This window comes from Suncus etruscus, chromosome 19 (genome assembly GCF_024139225.1).
Source record: "Suncus etruscus isolate mSunEtr1 chromosome 19, mSunEtr1.pri.cur, whole genome shotgun sequence".
Classification (NCBI taxonomy): domain Eukaryota; kingdom Metazoa; phylum Chordata; class Mammalia; order Eulipotyphla; family Soricidae; genus Suncus; species Suncus etruscus.
The window spans coordinates 35,207,935-35,223,598 of record NC_064866.1 but is presented as its reverse complement, the minus strand read 5'-3'; the positions used below and the strand labels follow the sequence as shown (position 1 = coordinate 35,223,598).

At 34.5% G+C, this 15,664-nt stretch overlaps 1 pseudogene; it reads right to left on the bottom strand.

The window, feature by feature from the left end:
• LOC125997179 (prolyl 3-hydroxylase OGFOD1-like) overlaps positions 1-14,582 on the bottom strand; it is a 31,065-nt pseudogene extending 16,483 nt beyond the window's left edge.
• Positions 14,583-15,664: the final 1,082 nt, after the last annotated feature.

Below are 15,664 nucleotides of genomic sequence, written 5' to 3'. Positions count from 1 at the left end.
CGTGTTCTCAGGGAAATCCTGTTGGCTGGAGCTCACTCCACAGCATCACTAAATTTAGGTCACAGCTCAACGAATAACAATTACAGATCCTTAATAAAAGAGAATTTACCCAGTGACATTAAGTAGGACTGCTGGGCAGACTTTCTTATTTTCTTGTTAATGCTGTGGGGGTGAAAGACATAGAGGGAAGATGAGTGTTGACAGGAAGCCATTTTCTGGCCTCGCAGATCTGTTAGATGACCAGCAAATGGCAAACAACCATCCATGCTTTTATTGTGAGTGCATGCTAAGAAGTTGTATACCCCATAAATCAGTTTTCTCTATAGGGCAGGACAAAAAATGTAGCTGGGTGAGCATTAGGTTGGAAAGAGATAATCCAAAAGTTTTTCTTGTGAACCCTAATGTTTGATGACTTCCCAGACAGCAATCTTCCTCTATCTTCCGTTCTCACCCTTCCTACTCTCTTTTCTTCATTCATACAAATTATCTTTACAGTCTTTTAATTAAGTATGTTTTCTGTACTCACCTTGTTTATTGATGAAAGAATATTTCCCCCTCTATTCTTAATGATTTATTTTGTTCATGATTTGAAATATAGTTAAGTTTCCATGTCTTCCAGAAAGGTGTATTTCTCTAAGAGTTGTTTCTCTCTGAATCTTTGACCCACTCTAGTTTTAAACACTCAAATTTAACTGTTGTCTGTCATCTTATCTAAAATTCAAACTTTGTCAAAGTCTTCATACTTTTTCTTAACATTCTGCCATCTTATTTAATCTTAATATTAGAATGCTAATAAGTTTCGGTGCACTGCTCTTTTTTAAACTTAATTTACTTTATTTAAAGAACATGTATCACAGAGTTGACATAATTGAAAATAATACAGTGGTAAGTAGTAAGTGGAAGCAAAATTATTTAAAAAGGAATGACAAAATGAAGAAAGAAATAAAAAGAGTACAACAGAAAATTTATAAAAATATTGTATCTCTAATTATGTTATTAAATTATTATCAGAGGTTCTTTTTTCCTTATTGCTAATTGACTATTCTGGTACTTCACTTGTTTCTTAACATAGGTGGCTTCGGATATACATTAGCATCTAAATTGTTATGTACCTACAGAGATGACAGTAAAAAAAGTAATAAAAAATATTCCTGGCTGTATTATTTCTTTCAATTACTTAATTCTTCTTTCTTTCTTTCTTTCTTTCTTTCTTTCTTTCTTTCTTTCTTTCTTTCTTTCTTTCTTTCTTTCTCTTCTCTTTCTTTCTTTCTTTTTTTCTTTATCTCTTTTTCTTTCCTTTCTTTCTTTCTTTCTTTCTTTTTTTCTTTATCTCTTTTTCTTTCCTTTCTTTCTTTCTTTCTTTCTTTCTTTCTTTCTTTCTTTCTTTCTTTCTTTCTTTCTTTCTTTCTTTCTTTCTTTCTTTCTTTCTTTCTTTCCTTCCTTCCTTCCTTCCTTCCTTCCTTCCTTCCTTCCTTCCTTCCTTCCTTCTTTCCTTCCTTCCTTCCTTCCTTCCTTCCTTCCTTCCTTCCTTCCTTCCTTCCTTCCTTCCTTCCTTCCTTCCTTCCTTCCTTCTTTCTTTCTTTCTTTCTTTCTTTCTTTCTTTCTTTCTTTCTTTCTTTCTTTCTTTCTTTCTTTCTTTCTTTTTTCTCTCTCTCTCTTTCTTTCTTTCTTTTTTTCTTTTTGTTTGGTTTTTGGGCCACACTCAATGCTGCTCAGGGATTAATCATGGCTATGTGCTTAGAATTCACTCTTGGATTGGGGGACTATATGGAACGGCAGGGGATTGAACCGTGGTATTCCTGGATTAGTGCATGCAAGGCAAATGCCTTACCAGAGCACCACAGCTTCAGCCACTGATTGCATTATCTCTAATACTGCAGCTTTATGGGATGTTTTTTAGTTGTCAGGTCCTCTGGAAGTGTGAGAAGGTGATAGGAAGGTACCTGTATTAACTTTAAGAGAAAGATCCTGAATATATCATCCCAAATACTGGAATTCCTAGAGATTTGGTCAGATTGGTGTCTCTGTAAAGAGTTATAGAGGAGTGCTAAAGCAAGGACACTGATTGGTGAAGCAACCATTGTGAGTGATAGGTACAGCGGGTATGGTCTTGGTAGCTGGGAACTCAGCCCAGTGTTTCTTCCTGAGATTGCCAGACTTCGATTATGCTGGTGTACCTATAAATTTTCATGCCTTGGTTTACATTTCTTTGGAGAACAGAATGAGACATTGGAGCTGGACAGTTGCAGAAAGGACAATTGTATTTGTCTATGTTATTTTCTTATACAAAATTTTAATTGATACTGCCTGTATCTAAATCTTTTTTTTGTCTATTTGCTTAAATTTTAGTCTTTAATGTTTGATTTAGTTATCATTTCCTCCAAAAAGCTATGTTTGATCACAAGATTAGCAATAAAGAAAGAAGAGATATTTTCCTGTGCATTCTAGTATGTAGTACCTATTTATAATCTTTACTTTTAAGTTTTAATATTTTTATATTCTTCTAATTTTATTTTATTGAATGCATTGTGATCTAGAATCCTTCATAGTTGAATATAAGAGATATAGTGAATTAAAGCCATTCCCACCACCAGTGTCCAGTTCTTCTACCAATAATCTCAGAGTGCTGTCAAGCCACAGTAGCATAATTACGCACATAGAGAACAGTATAATTAAATTTGAATACAAAATGCAAGCCAACAACAATAAAGAAGTCCCTAAAGAAATGAGAGACAAAACATTGGGAGAAAATGTAAGGTACTTAATGAACAAAGACAAAAGCAATGATCAATGACTAATACTAATACCAGAAACAAAGGGAAAAGAAAAAGGGGAAGAACAAGTAGTGAGGGAAATAATACCAGAAAATTTTCTCACTCTCTGGAAAGAGGAACCTATACAAATTCAAGAGGTGAAAAAGAGTTTTGAATAAAATAGATCCTAATAGAGCAAAACCACAATAATACTAATCCACTGGTAAAAAACACAGAGAGAGATAAATTCAAGCACAAAGGAAGGGAAATAAGAATCAAACCATATTTGAAACATTTGAAACAACTCAGGCAAGACGGCAGTAGAATGACATATTTAAACTACTGAATGGTCAGAGTACATTACCTGACAAAACTCTCATTTGCATGTGAGGGAAGACTAAAAATATTCTCAGACAAAAAAGAACTCAGTATTTGTGATAGCAAAGCCAACTCTAAATGAGCTACTCAGAGATCATTTACACACACACAAAAAATCCAATTTTAACAGCAACAATGCTACAAACACAACAACCATCTCTGTCAATAATATTTTTAATTCCCTTAAATAATAATTTACTTAAATGTCAACAGAATAAACTCCCCCACTAAAAGATACAGAGTAGAGAGTTGGATCAGAAAACAAAAATTGGATATCTGCTGTCTGCAGGAAGCATATCTAAATGATCAGGAGAGACACATGATTAGATCAAAAGGATGAAACTCAATTATTTAAGCCACTGGAAAGCAAATAAAAATCTGAGATAGCCATACTTGTATCAGACCAAATCTCATTAAGCCTCAAGAAAGTGCTTATTGTGAGAGATTGTGTGTGTGTGTGTGTGTGTGTGTGTGTGTGTGTGTGTGTGAGAGAGAGAGAGAGAGAGAGAGAGAGAGAGAGAGAGAGAGAGAAGGCAGGAGGGAGGAGGGAAACTGGGCATATTGGTAGTGGGAAATGTGTACTGGCAAAGAGTGTTGTACATTGCATGATTAAAATTCAATTATGAATAACTATCTGTGAAAATTATATTATGAACATTATGAATAACCTTGTAATCACAGTGCTTAAATAAAATATTTTACTTAAAAAAGCAAAAAAAAAGTGCTTAAAGACAAAGATAGACATATTGATCAGGGGAAAATTAGACCAAGAAGTACTAACTCTGATCAACACTTATGCACCAAATGCAGAGCCAGCATAAAATGTAAGGTTTTTGCTTGAAAACCCAGAGAAACATATTGACAGAAATGTGATAGTAAGAGGAGATTTCAACACATTATTATGGCCACTATAAAGATCCACTAGGCAGAAAATTAATAAAGGCATACAAGCCCTAAATGAGAAAATAGAATAATTAGGACTAAAGGATTATACAGGGCCCTCCATCCTCAGAAAATGGAATACACATTCTTCTCAAGTGTACACTGAACCTTTCCTAGAATAGACCACGCATTAGGACATAAATCTAACTTGTATAAAAATCACAAATATAATAATTATACAAAGCACCTTATCAGTCATGCCGCAACTTGTGCATTCTATCATATAGTGCCTATCTATGATCTTTCCTTTTAAGTTTAAAATATTTTATGTCCTTTTAACTTTATTTTATTGAAAGCATTGTGATCTAGAGTTTTTTACAGTTGATTATCAGAGATCAAGACTGATTGTAAAAATATGTGAAGAATGGGGTTGGAGCAATAGCACAGTGGTAGGGAGTTTGCCTTGCATGTGGCTGATGCAGGACAGACCTCGGTTCTATCCCCAGCATCCCATATGGTCCCCTAAACCAGGAGTGATTTCTAAATGCACAGGAGTAACCCCTGAGCAACTGGGTTTGGCCTAAAAAGCAAAAAAAAAAAAATGTGAAGAAAATCTAACACCTGGAGATTAAACAGCATGCTGCTCAACAAAAGCTGGAGCAGAGAAGAAATCAAGAAAGAAATAAAAAGATTCATTTAGATGAATGAAAATAAAGAAACAAATTGTCAAAATCTATGGGACACACAAAGGCAGTAATTAGGAGAAAACTCATAGTAACACAGACCTACTTTAGGAAATAGAAAAATGACAAATCAACAGCTGAAAGGGACACATTAAGGACAAGAAATAAAAACTGGAGCAGAAATAAAGAAAAACATAAAAATAAAGGAAACAATACAAAGAATCAATGAGACCAGGAAATGGTTTTTTTTAAAGAATAAACAAGATAGACAAACAACTGGCAAGACTCAAGGAAAAAATGGGAAAGCACCCAAATAAATGAGATAACAAATGAAAGGGGAGAGATCCCCAAGAAATCCAAGGCATCATGAGATCTTATTATGAACAACTTTTTTTTATTTTAATCTTTATTTATTTTTAATTTTTTATTTAAACACCTTGATTACATACATGATTGTGTTTGGGTTTCAGTCATGTAAAGAACACCACCCATCAGCAGTGCAACATTCCCATCACCAATGTCCCAAGTCTCCCTCCTCCCCACCCGACCCCCGCCTGTACTCTATACAGGCTCTCCATTTCCCTCATACATTCTCATTATTAAGAAAGTTCAAAATGTAGTTATTTCTCTAACTAAACTCATCACTCTTTGTGGTGAGCTGGAACTTCCAGCTCTTTTCTCTTTTGTGTCTGAAAATTATTATTGCAAGAATGTCTTTCATTTTTCTTACAACTTTTAACAGTTAAGTTAGAGAACCCAGAAGAAATAGAGTCATGAAAAAACAGCATTACTAGAAACTTAATAAGGAGGAAGTGGAAAGCCTAAACAAGCCAATCATATCTAAAGAAAGTGAAACAGTAATTAAGAAACCCCCAAGAATAAAAAAGTTCAGAACCCGATGGCTTTACAGGTGAAATATATCTAACATTCAAAGAATTACTACCATTGATTTTCAGGCTATTCCAAAACATTGAAAAGACAGGAATCATACCTAATTTCTGTCCACTGTCTCCAGTCTTGTACAACATAGTTATAGAAAACCTAGCAATAGAAATCAGACAAGAGAAAGCAATCAAAGGAATCCAAATTGGGATTGAGAAATCAAGCTATCTCTATTTGCAGGTAATATGATGATATACATCAAAAATCCTAAAGAGCCCACAGAAAAGCACTTAGAAACGATAAAGCAATACAGAAAAGTGGCCAGATACAAAGTCAATACACAAAAGACAGTAGCAATCCTTTATACAAATAACAAAGCAGAGGAGAAAGAGATTAAGGAGTAAATCCTATTTAAAATAGTATCTAAAGCTACCAACTAGCTAGGAATCAACCTAACAAGAGATGTGAAATATCTATACCATGAAAAATTCAAAATGCTACAGAAAAAAAAATTCCATACAGATACTTTTTAGTTTGAGGTAGTTCCATTATTTAGGTTTGATGCTGTAGCTCTTGCTATTGGTATCCTATAATCAAAGACTCGTTTGAGGTCTAAGTCTTGTAGTGTTCTGCTTATGTTTTCCTCAATGAACTTTATAGATTTGGATCTCATCTCAAAGACTTTAATCCATTTTGAATAGACTTTTGTATAAAATGTGAGATATAGATCAATCTTTAATTTCTTACATGTGGTTTTCTAATTGTTAGAAAAACCATTTGTTGAAGAGACTGCCTTTGCTCCATTTCAAATTCCTCTCTCCTTTCTCAAAGATTCGTTGACCATACACTTGGTGGCTTGTCACTGGATATTCTATTTTGACCCATTTGTCTAAAAAAATCTGTCTTTGTTGCAATACCATGCTGTTTTGATCATTATGGTTTTTTAGGAGAACTTCAAATTAGGTAATGAGATGCCTCCCAGTTTCTTGTGTTTCAATATTGATTTGGCTAGCCTAGGTCTTTTATGATTCCACAAGAACTTAATAATTGATAGTTTTAAGTCCTTAAAGAAAGTTTTCTGAATTTGAATAGAAATTACTTTGTGGAGCTAGAGCAATGGTGCAATGGTAGGGAGTTTGCCTCACACGACTGACACAGGATGGATGGCGATTCTATCCTCCGTCATCCCTATGGTCCCCCAAACCAGGAGTGATTTCTGAGCGCATAGTCAGAGTAACCCCTGAGCATCACCAGGTGTGGCCCCCAAAAACAAAACAAAACAACAACAACAAAAAAGAAATTGCATTGTATTTATATAGTAGTTTAGGTAAGATGGTCATTTTGATGATTTTTTTTTTCCATCCATGAGCATGGAATTTTCTTCCATTTCTTTAGATGTTTTTTTTTAATTCTTTCTGAAATATTTTAAAATTTTCTTGAGATCTCTCCCTTTTATTTTTAATTTTGTTTCTATGTAATTTATAATTTGGGACCCTATGTTAAGTGAATGGACTCTGATCTCTTTCTCCTCCGAATCGTTATTTGTATAAAGGCATGCAACTATATTTTGTGTATTGACTTCGTAGCCAATCACTTTACTGTATTGCTTTATTGTTTCTAGGAGATTTTCTGTGGACACTTAGCATCTTCAATGTGTAGCATCATGTCATCCGCAAATAGAGATAGCTTGACTTCCTCTTTTTTCCCTATTTGGATTTACCTGATTTCCTTCTCTTGTATGATTGTTATTTCTAGAACTTTTAATACTGTGTTGAATAAGAGTGGAGACAGTGTAGAGCCTTGCCTCATGTTTGTCCTTAGTTGAATAGCTTTCAGTTTTTTGCCATTAAGATGTTGGCTGTGGAATTTTTTGTTTTTATTATTTATTTATTTATTATTTTTATTTTGGGCAAAGTAAATTACAAATCTTTCACAGTAATATTTAAGGCACATAGTAGTAATGAATGAGGGGCATTCCCACCACCAGTGTTGTCCTCCCTCCACTCCTGTTCCCAGCATGCATCCCTCTTCCCCCTCCTCAACTCCCCATAATGCTAGTGCAGCTGTTCCCGCCATGTACAGCTTATGTAGATTGGGTATCATTTCTGTTGTCGTTGACTTTGGATTTTGTGTTCAAGTCTGATCATACCAAGACGGTCTGGTCTTGGTACCATCCATTTTTCTCCCTCCAACTATGATGCTGATCAAGGTGATTCCAGTAACATGGCTCTATTGGAGGTATAAGAAGGGATATTGGCTGTGGGATTTTTATAGATAACTGTTACTATCTTGAGGAAGATTTCTTTCAAACCTATTTTGCTGAAGGTTTACATTATGCATAAAATGGATAGATGTTCGATTTTATCAAATGCTTCTTCTGTATCATTGTTATGATCGTGTGATTTTCCTTCCTTTTACTGATGTAGTATAAGATATTGATTGATTTGCATATACTGAACCATTCTTGCATCCCTGGGATGAAACCCTCTTTGTCATAAAATGTACAAACTTTTTGATGTGTTGTTGGATTCGGTTTGCTAAGATTTTGTTAACGATTTTTGCATCCAATTTCATTAGTGAGATTGGTCTGTCATTTCCTTTGTTGGTGGTGTTTTGTTAGCTTTGGAAATGAGCTTGACATTAGCCTCATAGGAGGTATTTGGGAGGATTCTAATCTTTTTGATATTTGGAAGTGTCTAATGATCAGTGCTAAGAACTCTTCTCTGAATGCTTTATAAAATTAATCTGCAAATACATCTGGTCCTGGAAACTCTTGGGAAGTTTCTTTATTATTGTTTCAATTTCTTTACTTGTGATTGGCCTGTTTAAGTTTTCAACTTCCTCTTCATTAAGTATAGAAGATAATATTTTTCCAGAAATCTGTCCATTTCTTCTAGGTTTTCTACCTTAACTGAGCATACTTATTCTAATAAGCTCTTATGATATCTTGAGTTTCTTGGAGTTCTGTTGTAATCTTTCCCCTTTCATTTCTGATCTGATTTATTTGAGTATTTTTCCCTTTTTTACCTGTGAGACTTTTCAGTTTGTCTATCTTGTTTATTCTTTCAAAAAAAAAATCAGCTCTTGGTCTCATTAAATCTTTCTGTTTTCTTTGTTTCTATATTGTTGATTTCTGCTCTGGATTTTATTATTTCTTTTCTTCTGCTTGTATGTGAGTTCCTTTGCTTTTGTTTTTTTTCCAGGTATTTAAAATGGTTGATTTTGTCTTTTTCTTTTTTCGATGTAGGCCTGCATTACTATGAGTTTCCTACTAATTACTGCTTTTGCTGTTTATTATAGATTTTGGTAATCTACTTGTTCAGTAACATTCATCACCAGGAATCTGTTTAATTCTTTCTTGATTTCCTCTTTGATCTAGCTGTTTTTGAGCAGCAATTGTTTAGTCTGCCAGTGTTACCACATTTATATGAATTAATATATATATATATATATATTCTCTACTATCCCCAAAAATATGGGTTGAAGAGAATAGAATATGTGAGTAAATATGTAATATGTATGTGTGAACCTATGTGAACTGTGTATATATATATATATATATATATATATATATATTTTTTTTAAATGTTTTTGGTTTGGGGTTGGATGGCAAATTCTACCAAATTCTCACATAATAGTCTTTTGTAAAGTGAAATATACAGCTGTATTCAGAAGCACAGTCTAGAATCCAAAGTCTGCTGGCTTTACAATCTTGGAAAACTTTTATAGTTTGCTAATATTTAGCTACCACCTTATATTAAATGAAAATTTAAATTGTTTTCAGAGTTAAAAATAAATGCCTTTCGAGGGGATGGATTGATAGTATGTAGGGTAGCATATTTGACTTTCATGCAGCAAACTCAGGCTCTTTTTTCAGCATCTCAAATTGTTCCCAGAGGCTGCCGGAAGTAATTTCTGGCTGCAGAGCAAGGAATAACCCCTTAGTACTGCCAGGTTTTGCCCCAGAACTAAAAAAAAAAAAAAAATGCCTTCTGTGTGTTGATAAACTATATAAGAAACTGTAGTGTCTGATAGGTAGTATGATTTTTGAACTTTCCTTTTTATCAGAATAGGGAAGCCAGAGAAGGAGGAGAAAGTATAAAAATAAATTTTAAACAGATAGTCAATATAATTAACATTGTTTAATGTTAAGAGCCTACTCTGTGGGGCCGGAGCTGTGGCATAAGTGGTAAGGCTTCTACCTTGCCAGTGCTAACCTAAGGCAGACAGTGGTTCTATCCCTGTGTCCCATATTGTCCCCAAGCCAGGAGTGATTTCTGAGCGCATAGCCAGGAGTAACCGCTGAGTGTCACTCGGTGTGGCCGAAAAAACAAACAAAGAAAGAAGCCCACTGTGTTAAGAAAAACTTTGAGCAGAATTGCTTGCATTAAGAACATTTTGGACCACATTTTATCAGTTTGAAAGAAAGAAAACTTGATAAAATTAAAGAGTAATAAGTGATTCTTGAATGAATAAATAGTATCATTAAATTTTATAGTTAGATATCCTTGATTCTAATTGGCACCACTCAACACTAAGGATGAATAAAGATGTTATATTTTAGTTTTAATTTTGCTTTAGAGTACTGTATATTTTATCATTTATGTCTTCTTAATACTCTCTTTTTATATTTCTTAAGAAATATGTTTCTCACAAAGAGAAAGATAGAAGAAAAAATAAAGGAGCTATAATTTTACCTACCAAATAACTGCTACTAACATTTCATGCTTATATTTCCTTGTATACATGTATTTCCTCATTTGATTATTGTTCCAATTCATAACATGAATATTGTTACAATTGGAGAACATACAATTATTTCTAAGGAAATAATCTTCTAATTTATTTTTTTCATAACTCAATATAAAATAAAAATTAAATGATAAACATTGAAATGCGATTTTTAAGTATTAGGTATTAGACTGTAACAGGACTGATACCATCAAAATAAGTGAAACACAATTGAGTCTTAGGATATACCTGTCTTTATGTTTATAGAAAATATATGACTGTGAGGCAATTGGTAACAATATGTGTGGCAGTATCTTGATTTCATAGGTAATTATCATTTTGTGGTCAGATAGTAGTCCTAGAATTTGTTTGTGGGAAAGTATCGGAAAAGATATCCTCATAGCTTGGAGCACATCACTCCAGAAAATTTTATCAGATTTTTTGTAACATTACAAATAACAATGTCTACATGCATTGTATAAAATGCCATGAGATGGGGTAAAAACAACTTGTGTGAAAAAAAGGATTCTCAAACTGAAGAATTTCTTGAGCTTATGCCAAGGTGAGGAAGAGGTTGAGTTTTTGCCAGAGTTTATGCCAAAGTTCAGAGACCTTATTGATTACAGAGATATTTTTTTTTACCAGTGTCAGTAAGATAAGACCTTACAATATGTTGTAGTATCTTTAGACAAGTTCCACTAAAACACAACCTTGGCAAAAGTTCAACAAACCTCTAAATATAAATTTGAGCCATTTTTTTTTTATATTTCTAAGAATGTCTATTCTTTGTCTGAATTTTTCTTTTTTTTTTTTTTTTGTGTGGTTTTTGGGTCACACCCGGCAGTGCTCAGGGGTTATTCCTGGCTCCATGCTCAGAAATTGCTCCTGGCAGGCACGGGAGACCATATGGGACGCTGGGATTCGAACCGATGACCTTCTGCATGAAAGGCAAATGCCTTACCTCCATGCTATCTCTCCGGCCCCCTGAATTTTTCTTTTTATAAACTAAAATTGTAATGATCAATGTTGGTTCTACTTAATGTTGCTGGAGATTTCTAAAGTTTCATAATAATGGATGGTACTTCGAGTGTTTAAGTAAATTCTGGAACAATTTTTAATAATTCATTCTCTTCTCAGTAAAGAGCTGTGACTCTTATCTATCCAAGACATTGTATTTTTTCATAACCATGAAACAAAATCACTGACATGGGTAAGGAATAACCAAATCTAAATAGGCTTTAGTATCCATCCATTTAGAATATATTGACATCCCTAAATGATTTATAAACTCAAAGAGTTGTATTTTAGTTCTACAGCACAGAACATTCTTCATCTACTGGATTTAACCACCTGATCCGAGACATTTCAAGTACAGAGACTCTATAGTCTTCACTTTGGTATCCATTCATATACTCAGTATGTTGCAGAGTGGACTCACAATAAATGTTTGCTCAGTTAAATTAAATTTAGAGAGCACCATTTATTTATAGAAGAAACTAGCTGTTAATAATATTATGTCATGTTCCAGTCTTCAGAGGAGCGAATAACCTGCCTTCATGCAATGACCTCTCCTGTTTAATATTGGCTAAGTAAAGTTTTCTATTATCAAGGAAAATAGTGTTAACCTTTCCTCTACCACATTGAGTGTTTAGGACCTCAGAACCTCTCCTGGGACAAAAGAGTGACTGGCAAGTGGGGATGTTGTAATGTGCTCTGAATGAATAACTACTGTACCCAGAATGTTAAAAGATCAAAATTTAATTTAAAAAAAAAAGTTTAAAAGCCAAGTGGAAAAAATTATTTAAAATTATCTGGAAAAGATATGAGGAATGGCCCATGGTCCCTTCTTGAAAGGAAAGTAAATTCTAAATTTAGATAAACTCTCCAATATCATATACTTCTCCCATACTATCCATGTAAGAAAACATAAAACCTACCCATGGGATCTAGTTCCTTTCCTGACCTCTATGAGGATTTGGGTGTTTATGGAGAATAAATTGTTCTCACTTCTGAGTAAGGACATCATGCTCTGTGAATTCAGGTCTTTTGGGGTTTTGACCTTGTTGTTGCCCCATACAAGAGACTGTGGAGAGGTCTTTCATGTTTACGGAGTCTCAGATTTCTTATCAGTAATATAGAAGTTGGTGTCCACTTTGAGAGTTGTTAAGACAGATAGTACCTTTTCCTTGAAAACAGAGTGACTTAAATCCAATCGTAAAATTCATATGAAAAGAAGGTGCCACTTTCTTGATTTTTATATATTTTTTCTAAATTAATGACCAAAAGACCATTCTTTAATGAAAGAATAAGATCCTCTGCTTACTTTCCAGCCAGAAGGAACAGCTTTCCTTCCAGGTTCCTTGTGATTGTTCTACCAACGTATTTTCTTAGTGACTAAATCCAAAATCATCTTCAGCTACCTCTGAAGTCACATTAGTCACTGATTTCTTCATGCCCTCCTCAGTCTTTTCATCATTTCTTGCAAAGTATATAAATCAAAGAATGACTCTGAGTTTCCAATTATACTTCAGAAGATAAAGTGAATGAAGGTCATCGGACTTTGTTGGGATAAATGATTCAGTATTTGGTCTAAAAACTGTTCCTTACTGGCTGGAGAAATAGGTCATTGGATTGAGTTTATTCTTATTATGTGGTAAGGCCTGGGTTTGGTCCTTGGCCTAATGTGGTCCCCTGGGCACCACAGGGATCAACAAATGAGTCCATAGACAAAGCCAAGAATAGCTACTGAGCATTTCTGGCTCTGGATCACTAACAAAGAAAATTACCTTGGGACCAGAACAATATCACAGCAGATATGGCATTTGCGCTGCATGTGGCCAACTTGGGTTCAATCCATGGTATGATGTATGGTCCCTGAGCATTACTTGGAGTGATCCCGAAGTGCAGAGCTAGGAGTAACCCCTGAGCACTTCCGGGTGTTTCCCCCAAATCTAAACTGAGAGGAAAGGAATATGCTCTGTTTTGATTCCTTTCTACATATTAATGCTATAAAACTTGTATAATAGGGCTTTTTAAACTTCTTCATTTGTCAGACTGTTCTCACCTAAAACACTTTTATTTCACCTTGGGTCTATAAAGTACCTATAAAGTCAACATTTGCTTTTAATAAAATAACTTTATTTTAAAACTGTTATATTATGATCCTTATGTGTCCATAATCCACAATTTTAAAAGTTATATTATTTTAGACTCTCCCTTTTTTCAGTTCCACTTTATAAATAGTAATTGTTTTTGCTTGGGTTTGTTCTGGGTATACCACTTAATGGGTGTTTTTTTTTAAATATGTTGTCTTTTTTTTTTTTTGCCTGCAAATGATATCAACAGACCTACCTTTATCTACACCAATAATGGATAGAATTGAGTGTTCCACTTCTTATTCACTTGTTTAGAAATATATCAGACCTTTTCATACTTCCCTCTCCTTTCTTTGACTTTTTTTTAAATAATTTTATTCTAACCAAAGTGAATTAAAAGTGTTTCACAGTAATATTTAAGGTACATAGTGACATCGAATCAGGGGCATTCCACCACCAATGTGTCCTCTCTCCACCCCTGTTCCCAGTATGCATCCCATATCCCCCTCCTTTGCCCCCTGGACTGCTAGTAAAATAGGTTCCCTCTGTGTCTAGCTTGTTATAGATTGGGTATCTATGCTGTTGTTGTTGACTTTGGATTTGGTGTTTAAGTCGGATCATTTCTTTTTATTTCTACTCAATGTTCATATGACTGTTTGGTCTTGGTACCATCCATTCCCCCCCTCAATTTATCAATTTATGAGGCAGACAAGATGATTCAAGTTATGTGTTCTGTTTGAAAAAAGAAAAGAAAGTGAAAACAAACAAACAAACAAAAACTGAAACAAGCAACTACAATTAAGCACCACAGCAATAAAGACAACAACCAGTCACCACTAGCAATGAAATAAGAATAAAAAATAAATTGTGACTACTCTTCTTCTTCTTCTTCTTCTTCTTCTTCTTCTTCTTCTTCTTCTTCTTCTTCTTCTTCTTCTTCTTCTTCTTCTTCTTCTTCTTCTTCTTTTTCTTCTTCTTCTTCATTATCTTCTTTCTTCTTCTTTCATCTTTCTTCTTCTTTTTTTTTTTTTGCATAGGCACAGTAAATATTAGGGGTATTAGAAAGGGAATTATCTTGGCCTAAGAGATACAGGGTTTCTTCATCCTTGAAGAGTACCGTCATGAGCTTCATACATGCTCATTTTCACACTCCTAGTTTTGGACATGATGTAGTCCATCTAGTCGTGTCTTGCCTCAAGCCACTCTACGGTACCAGTAAACATATGAATTAAACATATGATGGAATGAAAGATTTTATAGAAATTCCAATTGCAAAAAAATTCACAACTTAAGTGACAGTTTGTCGCCCTGATCTGGATATCTAACTGAATTAAACAAGATCTTCAACTAAAAGTTTCTCCATTTCACTACTGCTTTTGTGGATTAAGACCAAGAAAACTAGGAAGAATGAAGAAAACAAAATCTAGGAGACACAGAGGCTGCTGTTTGTTACAAGTCAAATTGGAAAGACAATTTTCAAATTTAATTGATGAAGCATCAGAATATTTTGAAAAATAATGAAAGAAATGCCTGGAGTTAAGGATGTATTAGGGATGTTTAGAATCTATGGGATGCAGGAAAATACATGTTAACCCTCATTGAAAATATATTGTAATTAAAGAGCTAAAATTTGTACAATGTACATAGAAATAAGTTAAGTCACACAGAAATTTGTCTTAAAATCTTAATCCTCCAACTCTTTTCCATTCCAAAGCAATGCAGAAGAACATAAATTCCAGGAACAAGAGTTTCAATCTGAAGGAGAGAAAAACAAAAACACTCAACATGATCAGTCCCTTAAAAATAGTGTTCATAGTTACACTAGCATAATTTAAATGAATTAAAATGAATTTACAAGTTTAATTGAATTATTAAATCTCCCTTTGCCTTTAAATTTATTTAATTTAAGACAGAATTTTTTTTTTTTTTTTTTTGGTTTTTGGGCCACACCCTGTGACGCTCAGGGGTTACTCCTGGCTATGTGCTCAGAAGTTGCTCCTGGCTTCTTGGGGGACCATATGGGACACCGGGGGATCGAACCGCGGTCCGTCCTAGGCTAGCGCAGGCAAGGCAGGCACCTTACCTCCAGCGCCACCGCCCGGCAGACAGAATTTTAAAAAAAAAAAAATTCAGGAAATCTGGGGCCGGGCAGTGGCGCTAGAGATAAGGTGCCTGCCTTGCCTGCGCTAGCCTTGGGCAGACCGCGTTTTGATCCCCCAGCGTCCCATATGGCCCCCCAAGCCAGGAGCAACTTCTGAGC